This window comes from Limulus polyphemus, unplaced genomic scaffold (assembly GCF_000517525.1).
Source record: "Limulus polyphemus unplaced genomic scaffold, Limulus_polyphemus-2.1.2 Scaffold439, whole genome shotgun sequence".
Taxonomy (NCBI): Eukaryota; Metazoa; Arthropoda; class Merostomata; order Xiphosura; family Limulidae; genus Limulus; species Limulus polyphemus.
The window spans coordinates 223,876-237,162 of NW_013666049.1; positions in this window are offsets into that span (position 1 = coordinate 223,876).

Genomic DNA, 13,287 nt, shown 5'->3' on the forward strand with positions numbered 1-13,287 from the left:
CGCAACACAAGATTATAGAGTTGGGTTGGGAAGTTCTCCCCCACCCACCATATTTTTCGGATATGGCACCATCAGATTACCATCTTTTTCGTTCGCTGCAACAACATCTTAATGGGAAAACATGGGCAAATGTGGAAGGTGTTAAAGAGGACATCGACATGTTTTTTTGCTTCACAGCTAAGTGATTTCTTTAATCAGGGCAATAACAACCTGATTGTAAGATGGAAAAGCATCATCGATAAGAATGGAGATTATTTCATTTAATAAATGTTTTGTTTTGATGTACAAGTTGTTCGGGTTTTTTCATCTAAAAAAAGCGACATTAAAATCTTGACGACCTAATACTTTTGTAACCTGAATAATTGCATAAGTTGTCAGTTATGCTATTACTAGCTGATGTACCCATTCAACGCATCCTTCGGTGGAACAGAGTTAAGTTTACGGACTTAAAACATTAAAATCCAGGGTTCGAATTTCCGCGACGGACACAGCAGATAGCCCAATGTGGTTTTGCTCTATTACAAAAATTCAACCTATTCAACACATGGGGAAGACATAAGAGTTCCCGAGAGTCACGGGGGTATCTAAACATTAACTTCCATGTCAGTCCCCGGGGGAATCTAAGCGTACCTGCCATGTTTGTTGACAATCAGTCCAGTGTTTTCTATTTATAAGCTGACCCAACGAACTGAAGAGACATAATGCCTACCTCCTATGTTAGGTCTGGTGAGTTTTGTCAAGTAATAGTTTGAGTTATAGTTCTTAATAGTATAAAGTTATAATGAGAGCCTGATAAGTATAAACTATACTAGATATACTTGCGCAGGGTCCCCGAAAGTGTTCTCATTCAAGATTGAATAAAAACAAAATTAAGAGTAACAAATATTTTTATTTCTTGCTTTTGAAATTCATATGTAATGCTGTGTTGTAGCCTACAGAGTGCATAATTCTTCTTGTGATTCATGACATGCACATGTTTTACTGACGCCACGACAGTACAAATTGCAACGTTAAGCGTCTCTTATGTGACGTCATTTTAGTGTTTACCGACTGACTGACAGACAACACACTACTGTATAGTGGTGCGAGTGATTAAAACAGGTTAGCCCTCTTTCTGGAAAATTACTGTATATTTAGTAGACATTTTAATTCAATAAGATGTACAGATTTAAATACATATTTAAGTTACAAAAATATGTGCGAAAACTCTCAGGAATAAATACTGTTTTTTCAGTTGAGTATAATGGCTTTTCATCAAGGAATAATTAAAAATGAACCATTAAGATAAAAATTATTTCACGATTTATTTTGTCATAAAGATGTAATTAAATAATTTTATTTTGTAATTTAATTTAAAAAATACTAATTCTACATAATTAAAGAATACACATACGCTACTGCGCTTATGAACATCCACCATGAGCTCTAAAGGGAACTGTTGTCAGTTGCAGCACACTTGAATATCCCTATGCAAGAAACATTATCTATGAGTTTTTAAAAATGTGTATAAGCTGTTATGTAGTTGTTGACACGATTATATTAGAAGAATAACAGAAACTTGATAACTCTTGAGTAGCCTTCGTTTGATTAACCAAATATGTACAACTCTTGTACCTTGTACTAAAGTAAAATCCACACATTATAAGTGAAGTAGACATACAATCTCGTATCTCAGTGTTGGAGAAAACAGTTTATTTATTAAAATAAAGCAAACACGGACGCTTGCAAATAAATGGACCAAGCACGAAGTTGACTGGTTACGTAAGGGCGAAAGGAATTAGTATGTGTAATGATTTACTACAGATAGAATGAGGAAAATAAGACACGGTGTGAAAAAGATAAACGAAAATTAACACTTCATTTACTGAATAAAGCAGAAGAATGAACGACATTGGCTGATCGTCTATAGTGGTTTGAAAGAACTATTGCGTCATTGCATTCAGTTTAAAGAAAAAATAAAATGGTTCAACTTTTAAAAAATTATAAACTATTTAATATAAGAGACTTAAAATAAAATGGTTCGACAGGTTACTGAAAGATATTACACACGATCAGCAAGAAAATTCACAGATCGTCTGAACTATTTCAAACCTGGAATAATCACCTTAAATATGCCAAACCTGCTCTAGCTCACCAATCACAAAACTGGATCATGCGTATATGAAGGCATCTCTGATCTATGTCACAGCCGTAAAGTAGCCCCATATAATTACGCCGGACGTGGGGCTCCCCAGTGATAAAGCTCTGGATTTCGGAGCTGGCGTAACGGGTTCAAACCCGTGCGATGCTACAAAATATTTCTCGCACTTTGAATTGTGGGCGCGTAATAAGAGTAACAGTCAAACTCTTAACGTAGGTAGTACTTCAAAATTGGGGATAGCAGTAGATAGCCTTCTTGACTGAACTCCAGGCGCGGACTGGTCTAATGAGAAACCGAGAAAAATCCTTGTTGGCCCCTTTTCGCCCCTCCTGAACTCTGCTACAAAAATTGTTGACTGGGTTGAAATAGCACAGGACTTTGTCGGACTTACCATTTTCCGAATTAGAAATTTTTAAATGTTGTATGATATAAAATATACACCTTAAAAGAGTAAGGTATGCGACGTTTGTAAATAAAACCTTTTCTCCTTTATCTTAAGCTCCTCTTCAAACTTACTTTAAATTTAACACCAATATGAAGATAACATGCGATCTTGTGAAATCATGTAGAAATCGCTACTCAAGATCAGACTGGGTTCTCAATAAGAAACGGTACAGGGCTCGTAACGTGGTAACAAACCAGACAGGCTAGTAGTGAACATAAAACTCACAGGCATGACAAACGGCCTTAAGTAAAACATAAAAAAAAAGCTAATGTAAAAGAAACAAGAAACGGTACAGAACTCCTACCTTAACTTGCGAACGTATAAGACAAGCATTTTTAGGTGAGGTCCGTTAGTCCAAGGGCACATTACTCGATTTAAGTTTATATATAAGGTGGGAAAAGCATAGATAGCTCATTATATAGCTTTGCGGTGTAGGAAAAAGAAGCAAAATTACAAAATAACACTCCAGAATATGACTTAAAAGGTTGCAATTTCTCATGAATGTGTGGATGATGTTTATCGTCATTTCCCCGATGATGTTTTCTTGTATGCATGTAGAGTGTTGGCCCATATATTTACGCATCAGGATTGGATTTGGGAATCTAGCTCTTCTGAGGGAATGGACATTTAAGATTTTTATTCCACAGTGATGTGACAACGATTGTTATATCCCCAACTTATCCAACATGTTGAAAGCTTCCACTCAGTAAAATTATCTTGACACCGAGCAAATGCAATGAGCCTTACAGTACAATGTCGAATCAAACATTTAAGACGAGAGCAAGCCGTTAGGGGCGGCTGGTCCCCCGAACCACGGCCAAGATATACCCTTTAAATTTTTCATTTGAGATTGCATTCATCTGTTATGGACTAAGGAATTTGTTTATTTATTCAATTTAACTTATACTGTGAAAAACAAAAATATGTGAGTATCGGGCCTTCGTAATACTGAGCAGTTACCCATTTTTATAGTCTGCACGAAACTCAGACATTACAAACGATTTAAATTGATATATAAGTAGATAATTTAAGACAATAAAAAAAGCTCTTTAAAATGTAAAAGTGGAGCCCCCCTTCAGTGACTCAGTAGTAATTCGGTGACTTATAACGCTAAACATCGGGTTTTGATACCCGAGGTGGGAAGAGTATAGATAGCTCATTATGTAGCTTTGCGCTTTAGGACAAAGAAGCAAAAGTACAAAATAAACACTTTACATAAAATTACAAATAAGAAAGAAACCCAGAAACACACAGTTAAGCTCATCCACCCCCCAGTGTCTCAGTGGTAACTATGATGACTTACACCACTAAAAACCGGGTTTTGATACCCGTGGTGAGCAAAGAACAGATAGCCCATTGTGTAATTTTATGCTTAAAAACAAACATTAAAATAAAGCTTTTAAAGACATGAAAACAAACTCAATGCTTGTAAAATTCAGTACATTCCAATGTAGCTACTAAAAAAGTATTCATTTTCCATCAGTGGCTAAAATTCACACCCGTTGTACAAACCCATATATATATATATTTATAGCAAAATCCCCAGAAAACACAAAATTAAGTACCTATAAATGCAAATAAATATTAAATAAAATACATCATATATATAGAAAAATATTTATAATGATAAAATTGTAATGAAACAAATCCAGAGTCGTGAGATATATAACATAATGAACATTGCCAAGAGGTTCACGTACCAGCCTATGGGTCGAATGGTTTATAGTTTGCAAAAAATTGCATCCTGCACTTTGGAGCTATGGATGCATTATAGGAGTGAAGGTCACATTCTACTGTTCAATTACAGTAATTTGTGGTGGGTGCTGTTGAGTAGTTGCCTCACCTCTATCAGTTCCAAATTAGGAACGGCTAGTGCAGATGCCCTTACTACTTCTATCAACATGTTTTTACAAAATAGTGACAACCGAATACATAGATTCCATAATATATAGGATTTACTCTTGTGTCAAATGACTTTCAGTACCACCAATAAAACAAAACACATTATCCAGCGCCACTGGATACACAAAGAAAAAACTCAAATTGAGGTAAATGAAAATCAACTTCAAAATACAGGTAATAAACAAACTGATTCAAATACCGATAAAAAGAATGAAATTTAAGGGTGTGTATAGTAAAATACAGAAAAAAAAACCCCAAGGGAATGGGAAGATAGACTTACTATAAAACCCAGTTTATAAACAGAAAATTTGCGAAGTACAAGTAATGGAAAAGGAATAATGGTACCCATATATTAAAACACCTAAATATCTAAGCTACATATTCACTGTACAACTAAATGAATGTTCATTACCATATGAATTACACACAAAGTAGGAAAAGAAACATCTATTTACAAAGTTTATACATCATTCTATCAAAATACCGATACTGTGAGAGAGCAAAGCATCAGGTCAGTGTATCTAGTGGAACCACTATAAGGTGTCTCTGCTGTTCCAATACATGCCATTCTTACTAAGTTGATTTACTATATAGCATTTGCAGGAATGACACCATCTGTTGTGGCCTCTCATAAGCTGGGGTTGATAACCATGAAGTATACGTTTTTGGTGAAACCACTACAGCTACTATCTTAGATTTTTTATACTCTGAGATGTCGGTTGAGATTAACACGTTGTTTTTTTTTTTTTTTTTGCTTCTACTGGTACAACTTTAGTTAAAGAAAGTCTCTTCATGATCTTATCGACCGCATTTTTTTTTATCAGTTGAAGTAAACTTTTTTCACCATCGCAGCTAATAAAAGATTACATGACCACATCATTTACATTAAGTTGGCAAATGTCTTCATTGCAATATAGCTCACTATTAGGGACCAATAAGGGGTCTACACATTGTGTGGCCTCAAGGGCCTGTATTTTCAGAATTTTATTAATAATATAGTTTTCCTACATATCTGTTACCTCACATATTATATCATGTAGCAATCTTATCAGAAATATCACTTTTGTACATAATGTATAAAGCTAAGTTTGTGTCTGTTTGTTCGCACCTTTCAGCCATCTGTTTCTTATATGTTTCCACATTTCTTGATCAATCAGCACCAAACTCGACACAGTGATACAGGATGATATGAGGAAAGTCATTAGGAGGAGAGGGGGTTCATCCCCATCTAATTTCATATGTAATTTTGGAAAAACTACCAAATCAGCACATCTTGACAGAGTGATACAGGATGACATGAGGGGGGTTGGACCCCCTCATCTAATTTCATATTGATAGAATTCTTGAAAACAGTGTGTCTTTCTTTTCAGTATTGATACCTTTATATATTTTTATTGTACTTTTAGTGTTTACTGTGTAAAGAAAAAATAGAAGCACAATTTCCTATCCTTTGTTACAAACGAGTTTTTATTTCACCCGTCCAAGGACGGATACCACTGCTAGTAGATTATAAAATGTTCTGACATTTCTGTGCTTCGTTGCATCGCTGCTTGTTTATGATAACATTGGTTGAAATGAAAGGTTTGATGTTTTTAGTAAGAATAAAGCAAACTAAAGAAAATCACAAACACCATTGCATGTGTTTTTCCTCACTTAACTGAAATTGTTTTCATAGATAACAGGACATAAACTTTTCACAACTTTTCCCTTTGAAAATAAAATAAAAATAAACCAACGAACACTTTATTTGATAATTTTAACAGTTTTGTGTAGACGCTTTCTATATCCCAGTACAATTTTGCAAGGTACACATATCTCACCGTTGTATTTTACATTCTAAGTTCTTAATGTATAACCAGTTGATGATAATCACAATATATATATTGACTCCTACACACTTCTAGTAAACTAATTTGACAACACAAAGACAAATGCTTTCTTTCACAAGCATTTCCCAATTTAGTGAGGTTTAAGAGACTATGTCACTTTGTATATTGCATATGACCAAACATGGGTACCTTTTAAAGAAATAAGAGATATGGCATTGTTACATAAGATGGGGAATGAAGTGGCTTTAAGGGGAAGTTGGAGGCTACAATGTAAGCAGTGTACTTATGTTACAATAATTTGTATTTAATTCAAAACGGTCATATTTGTTTTAACAATTTATGCATCAAAAGATGAGAATATACAATATCTACATTTTTGTTCAGGAAGAAGCTATATTTTTCAAGAGCAACTGACATTATAAACAATCCTTGAAGGACCAGGTCAGGTTTAGTCATATCAGTGGATGGAAAGAGAATGAAGCCCTAGAATACTAGCTGACATGCTGGAGAGTACTCTGAATCAATAAGTAGTCCTCTAATTTTAGACTCAAATCTGTTTAGTTCTCCTTCTCTCTAGCAGAAGTTTTACCACTTCACAAAGTTGTCTCTCAAATGATATCTCACAAAGAGTTTAAGAAAGAATAACTATATCTTAGGCAAAAGCACTAACATGTTATCTCAATCAAGGTAATCTGTAGAGTTCCGGTATTTGGCACAGATGAACCATGCAGTTGATTGAATTTCACAGTAACTGCTGATATAATATTTGGAAAGACAATTGTAGTATATTTTTGTCGGTGAAATGAAAAAGACAAGAAACAATAGGAACAAAAATGAGCACTTTATTTTTGAGATAGAACGTAAAGTGCAATACAGGCGAATCACATTGGTGTTAAGAAAATGTTGTATTGTTGAATTTGAGATTATTAAAAAGACTGTTTGAAATGAAAGAAGCAAAAAGTTGTTTTTTTTTAAATAAAATAAACTGTGATTTAAACTGAGCTTAAGATTTATTGACTGTGTTAAAAATGGAAAGCATAAATGCATATGGTCAGGGCTAAACATTGCAAGAGCAAAAACAAAACTGAGACAAAGCTTAATTACACTTTATCTCTTTCAGTGGCAGAAACAAAAATGCCAAACTGCTTTCTCAATCCATGTTCTCTCCCCGAAGCTGAGGCCAGGCGTGATCTAGAGGTTAGTGTGCAAGACTGTGAATCCGATATGTGGCCTTTACCACAAAAACTTGCTCAGCATTTTGGGGACATGGATGGCATATAGATATAACATGCATTTGTATCATCTTATAATATTATATAAATTATTCTAAGTTTGCTCCTTGTCCTATATATGTCCTATAGATTTCACATAACACGTGGTCGAGAAAACCGTGATGTTGATTGTATTTAGCTGCCTTTGTTACTTTGTTCTCAAATGGATAATACCTTCTCTGCTTCACAGAGGACATTAGTGTAGTATTTAACATTATGCAAGGATATCAGTAGCAGTATCCTTTACTGTTCATTCAGGTGATATCTACTGTTCATGGCATCATCTGTGTTGTAATAAGAATAATCAGTCACATGGGTAAATGCAACATTTCTTGCAAACAAAGTAATGTTGCATTTAGACAGTCTGGAGCAGGATCTCAAAGGAGAAGCAGCTGCAAGAATCAAGTAGAAGCAACGTCCCGTGTAAGGAAAGCAAACACAGACTGAATTTATGCTTAGTATAAAATGAAGATTGATCATTTTGCATTTCACTTTATGTCTAGTCTCGTTATTCCATTTGACATCATGACACAGTTAGAAAGAGATTTAACATTAACTCACGATTGATATCTTGACTGAATCTTCAAAGTATAGCTCAGTTTACCTGAATATATCACAGGGGTAGGAGAAAACTTTGGTGCTGTGACTGCAGGATATCATTTTTATTGAGTTTGTTATACATGCTGATATATGTGCTGTTCTATTCTTGAACTCTTGTGCATTAACTTTTAAAAGGCTTCTAAATTAAATGAAATGGCATTTTCCACAAATAGAAGAACTTGTGGCCAAGATAAAGTGTTGGTTGCAAAGGGGAGATGGTTATTTGGTTTAGGAAAAATTCTCTCCTGAACGTAGGACTTTTGATGTTGCTGAAAAGGTTCAAAACGTCTGTCTTACTACATCTGACAGCTCAGAAGAAGAACTACTAATACTGGTGTACCGAAAACAGTTGTCCATGCTCTTTTGGCCCGGCATGGCCAGGTGGTTAGGGTACTCGACTCGCATTTTGAGAGTTGCGGGTTCGAATCCCTATCCCATCAAGCATGCTCCCCCTTTCAGTCGTAGGAGCGTTATTAGGTGAAGGTCAGTCCCACTATTCGTTGGTACACGATTAGCCCAAGAGTTGGCGGTGGGTGGTGATGACTAGCTGCCTTCCCTCTAGTCTTTCACTGTTAAATTAGGGACAGCTGGCGCAGATATACCTCGTGTAGCTTTGCGCGAGAATTCAAAAACAAAACAAATCATGCTCTTTCCCTGAGAACTGACCTCGGTTCGAGGGAAACATTGATGACTTAGGATTGTGCTGGTGATGTGGGTCCTGGTGAGCTTTGGACTGGGTGGTAGATCTGTAAGGACTCTCAAAGTTATGATAGCCAAAGTGATACAAACCCAGTTCTTGTCAAAGCTTCCTAAAATATTGGAGAGAGAGAGAGACTGGAGGTGCTATTGATCAAATGTGTGGTTAATGGGATAGTGGTGAGTTTCCCATAGCTGAGTTGTATACTATCAAAAGAGCTATGGACCACAGAGGAGCTTGGGGTCGTGCAGAACCAGTGGACGAGCTGCCGAGTGCACCTCATCATTCTGACACTCATCAGAGTGTTGGGTTTCCTGAAAACCCCTACCGTGATGTGCCTACGATTTCGAGGATATCTTGTTCAGGTGGGCAAGATGTTAGGAAGGACAGCATCTGGATACAGTCATGGTTCCCTTTGACTGAAACAAAACAGATCACTCAACCAACATTTACAGTCACAGAAAAGGAGAATTTGGACCATTTTCTTAAACATTTCAAGTAGGTAACTGCCTGGAGTAACTAGATTCTGGAACAGGCTATATAATGCCTTGTTCCATCTGTGGCTGTAGGACAACCATTGATAAGTTGTGCCAGATGTTCAATTTGGTGGAAAACAAATCAATTCTTTGGGCTGAGTCCTAGGCTCAGAAGGGGGCTGCCACAGAAAGCGTGACCATTTATATGGATGAACTACACCGTTTGCAATAAGGTTTATCATGCAATGACTTCAGTGGATCATGGGGATATTCTCATTGATAAGTTTGTGGAAAGGCTACCAAACAAGACAATGCTACATCACCTGGTGTGATCTTCTCACTCTTATTGAGGCAGTTTCTGTTGCGATGTGGTATGAAGTAGTAGCTTCGAGCCAGTTTCAAGAGAGGAAGAAGCCTAAAGCAGCGGCTACAAAGGCTTTACCTTGGACAGACCATCCTATCCAGGCATCGACTTTGTACCAGGTTTGAACTCAGCTGAGGGTGAACTAATCACACACATCCATGCATTGCAATGCAACTACACTGGTAGCCATTGAATGTACAGGGATATCCTCCCATAGTTTATATGCTACAACCTATGCTGCCAATGCCTCCATCAGTACATCATTCTAGCCGTGAGGAGCGAAGCATCTGCTTTGCCTGTGGGGTATTGTATCACTTTTAGGTGAACTACCCATACCTTTCTGAGCAGCAAGTTAGACAAATCTATCTGTTTTGGCTGATGGTGCAATAAGTACAGGAGAGCCAGTACCAAGCAATTAATACTGTTGCTACAGCTTTCAGGAAATTAGGGGAGTCCAAGTCGGGCCTGGCTACTGACTAGTGGAAATTCAATAAACAACTTGCACCATAACGTGTAGTGATCAGTTCAGCTTTCTCGGGATTTAATGGGTCTTTGTATGTGCCTGTGAGAGTACAATAACAAGAGATAGAATCCCTGGTTGATACAGGAGCAGACAGAACATTGATAGCTCTTGTAGGTAGTGTATCAGGTGCTCTGAGTGAAACCACCACTTGGGCCTGTAGATACAATGTTATTGCAAATGTAGATATATAGATATGGATGGATAGGTCATCCGCCAACTATATCCAGAAGGTTTTGGTTGCAGAATGAAAGTAGTTGTTGTTGGTCTCGGCTTTGGCATTGTCATCCTTGGAATGAATGTACTGCACAATTTACCAGTTAGTTTCACCTGTACAACTTATGAACTATAGTCTCATGGTATATTTATTTAGTGTCAGCCAGACCAACTCCAGGAACAGTGAAATTCATGGGTATATGTGAGAGAGGAAGTTTCTTTACTCCCATATACACAAGTGGTGTTCTATGGTTTAATACGTATAATGTCTAGTGTGTTGGTTCTGTGTAACATGATATAGAACCCATGCATGAAATAATATTTTCCTCTCTAGAAAACAAGCAACAATAGCTCATAATATAGGTCCAAGTAGAATAACATTTCAGTACTTTCTTAATTTATGGATGATCAGTTATCCAGCTATTGGCTGGGATGGTCATCGACATGGTGAGCAAAGTGTGTTTGTTTGTTTGAAGTTAAAGACAAAGCTACACAATAGGCTATGTGTGCTCTGCTCACCACGGGTATCGAAACCATGTTTCTAGCATTGTAAGTCCACAGACATATCACTGTGAAACTGGGGGTGGGTGAAAAAAGTGTAAATAGCTGATGCTAGTATTAATGTTAAGGTTGCATCTGTTATGTAATACCCAAAAATAAGTACATGGATAGCAACACATCTGATATCACTAGATGAAAACTATGCAGATAAATGAGAAAATCTAAACTCAGTGAATGGTAGCAATCCAGTGACTTGTTGGTAGAATATGCTGATGTATTTGTGAGATCATATGGGTGATCGGGTCAAACAACAGTCATACAACATTGCACAGGTACAGGTGACACACGTACAATTACATAACAGCACAAAAATATCTGGAGCACTAGGAAAGTAGCCAATATTGAAGTACAGTGAATGTTAAGAGACCGAATCATAAAGCCTTCAGATAGTATTTTCTCATCTCCAGTATTGGTTGTCAGGAAAAATGAAGGCATGGTCAGGTTTTGCATTGATTTTAGGTTGTTGAATGCAGTAACTCGCATTTACGTCTCTCCATTACCTCAAACAGATGAAGGTAATGGAGTGACGTCACACTGGAAGAGCCATGTTGGTTCAATACTTTAGACCCGCTATTCTGATCCTGGCAAGTCGAAATGGATGACGAGTGCAGACCTAAAACTACTTTTAGCATGAGAGATGGCTTGTACAAGTTTCACTTTGTGCCATTCAGCCTGTGCAGTAACAGCCCACCACTTTCGAGAAGCTAATGTAGCTTACACTAATGCGCCTGAAATGGAGGATATTGCTTCATTGGTTGTTCAGGTCATACCTAAAAGTTATGATCTCGCTTATATTGGAATAAAAATAACCAGCACGTGGGTAGTTCTAGTCATTCTGGGTAAATTCAATATTTCTTACAAACTAAGGAACATTTTATTTAGACAGTCTGGAATAAGACCTTGAAGATGAAGCAGCTGCAAGAATCTAGTGAATGCAATAAGTCCCGTATAAGGAAAAGCAAGAAACACACTGTGATTGTGTTTAGTGTACTAAGAATAATTATTCACCTTGAATTTCATTCATGCCTAGTCTCATTATTTGTTTGACATCATGACTCAGTCAGTATGAGATTTAGCATTATTTCATGATTAATATATTGACAGAATCTTCAGTTATTATGCGGATCTGTTCAACTGCTTGAAGATTAATTCAGCTTATCTGAATATTCCGCAAGTTTAATATAAGGGTGATGAACAAATTTCAGTATTCAATTATATATGAGTAATTCAAGAGTTGATGGTGGGTGCTGTTAACTAGTTGTCTTTCCTTTAGTCTATTAGTTAAATATTAGAGATGACTATGCGCAGATAGCCTTTTGTGTAACTTTGTACAAAAATTCTGAAACAAACACACCCTCTGTAGCTGACCAATCAAAAAGCTGGTTCAGTAATATCTAGAGGTAACTGGCCAATCAAGAAACTGGCTCAGTAATATCTAGAGGTAACTGACCAATAAAGAAATTGCTCACTAGTATCTAGAGGTATCTTTGTTACAGTAACATTCATAAAGCAAAGTCAAAGTATTTAGAATACAATACAAGTATCCTATGAAACAGTAGATAGCCTTCTCAGCCTAATCCTTCTGTAGAAAATAATATGTAGGGTCAATTAACAAATTACCTTGACCATATTTAAATTATTATAATTAAAACTTTTGTGTTGTATGCTATATTTTCAATGTTCAAATGCAGATATTAGCTAGAAGGCGCATGACGTTAAGATTACGTAAGTTAGTAGGAGTAGGTCTAGAAAGCTCTAAATTTTACTTCACGAAAATGTAGGAAATTTGGGGAGTATCAACAAATGAAACTAAATTATAAATACGAGAATCGGTGTTTCGCTTTGAGTGTGTTATGAATGAGTATTAAGTAGTTCTTTTCAGTTGATAGTTTTTGCTTTAAGCAGTGGAGTTTTGTATCAATGTTAATTAGCGTATATATTTAGTAATTTGATCAATTAACCGTGAAGTTGTACAAATAAATTTATTTTTTTATGTTAGTTATACTACCATTACCGAGATGTTTCCGTTTGAAAGTTATTTGTGAACGTAGGCCTAGAACTCTTTAAAACACTGTAATAATGAAGGCAGCTTGTAAAAACATCAAGGAAGAAATAAGCTAATTTGTTAGTGAAATCTGAACTGGACTTGGAATTATTGTTACCAAACAAGAGAACGACGTTACAACAATTGTATGTTAGGAATTTCTACTGTTACGCCTCCAGTCGTTAATTAACTTTCCAACACTTCGTTCCGACGAAACTTTAG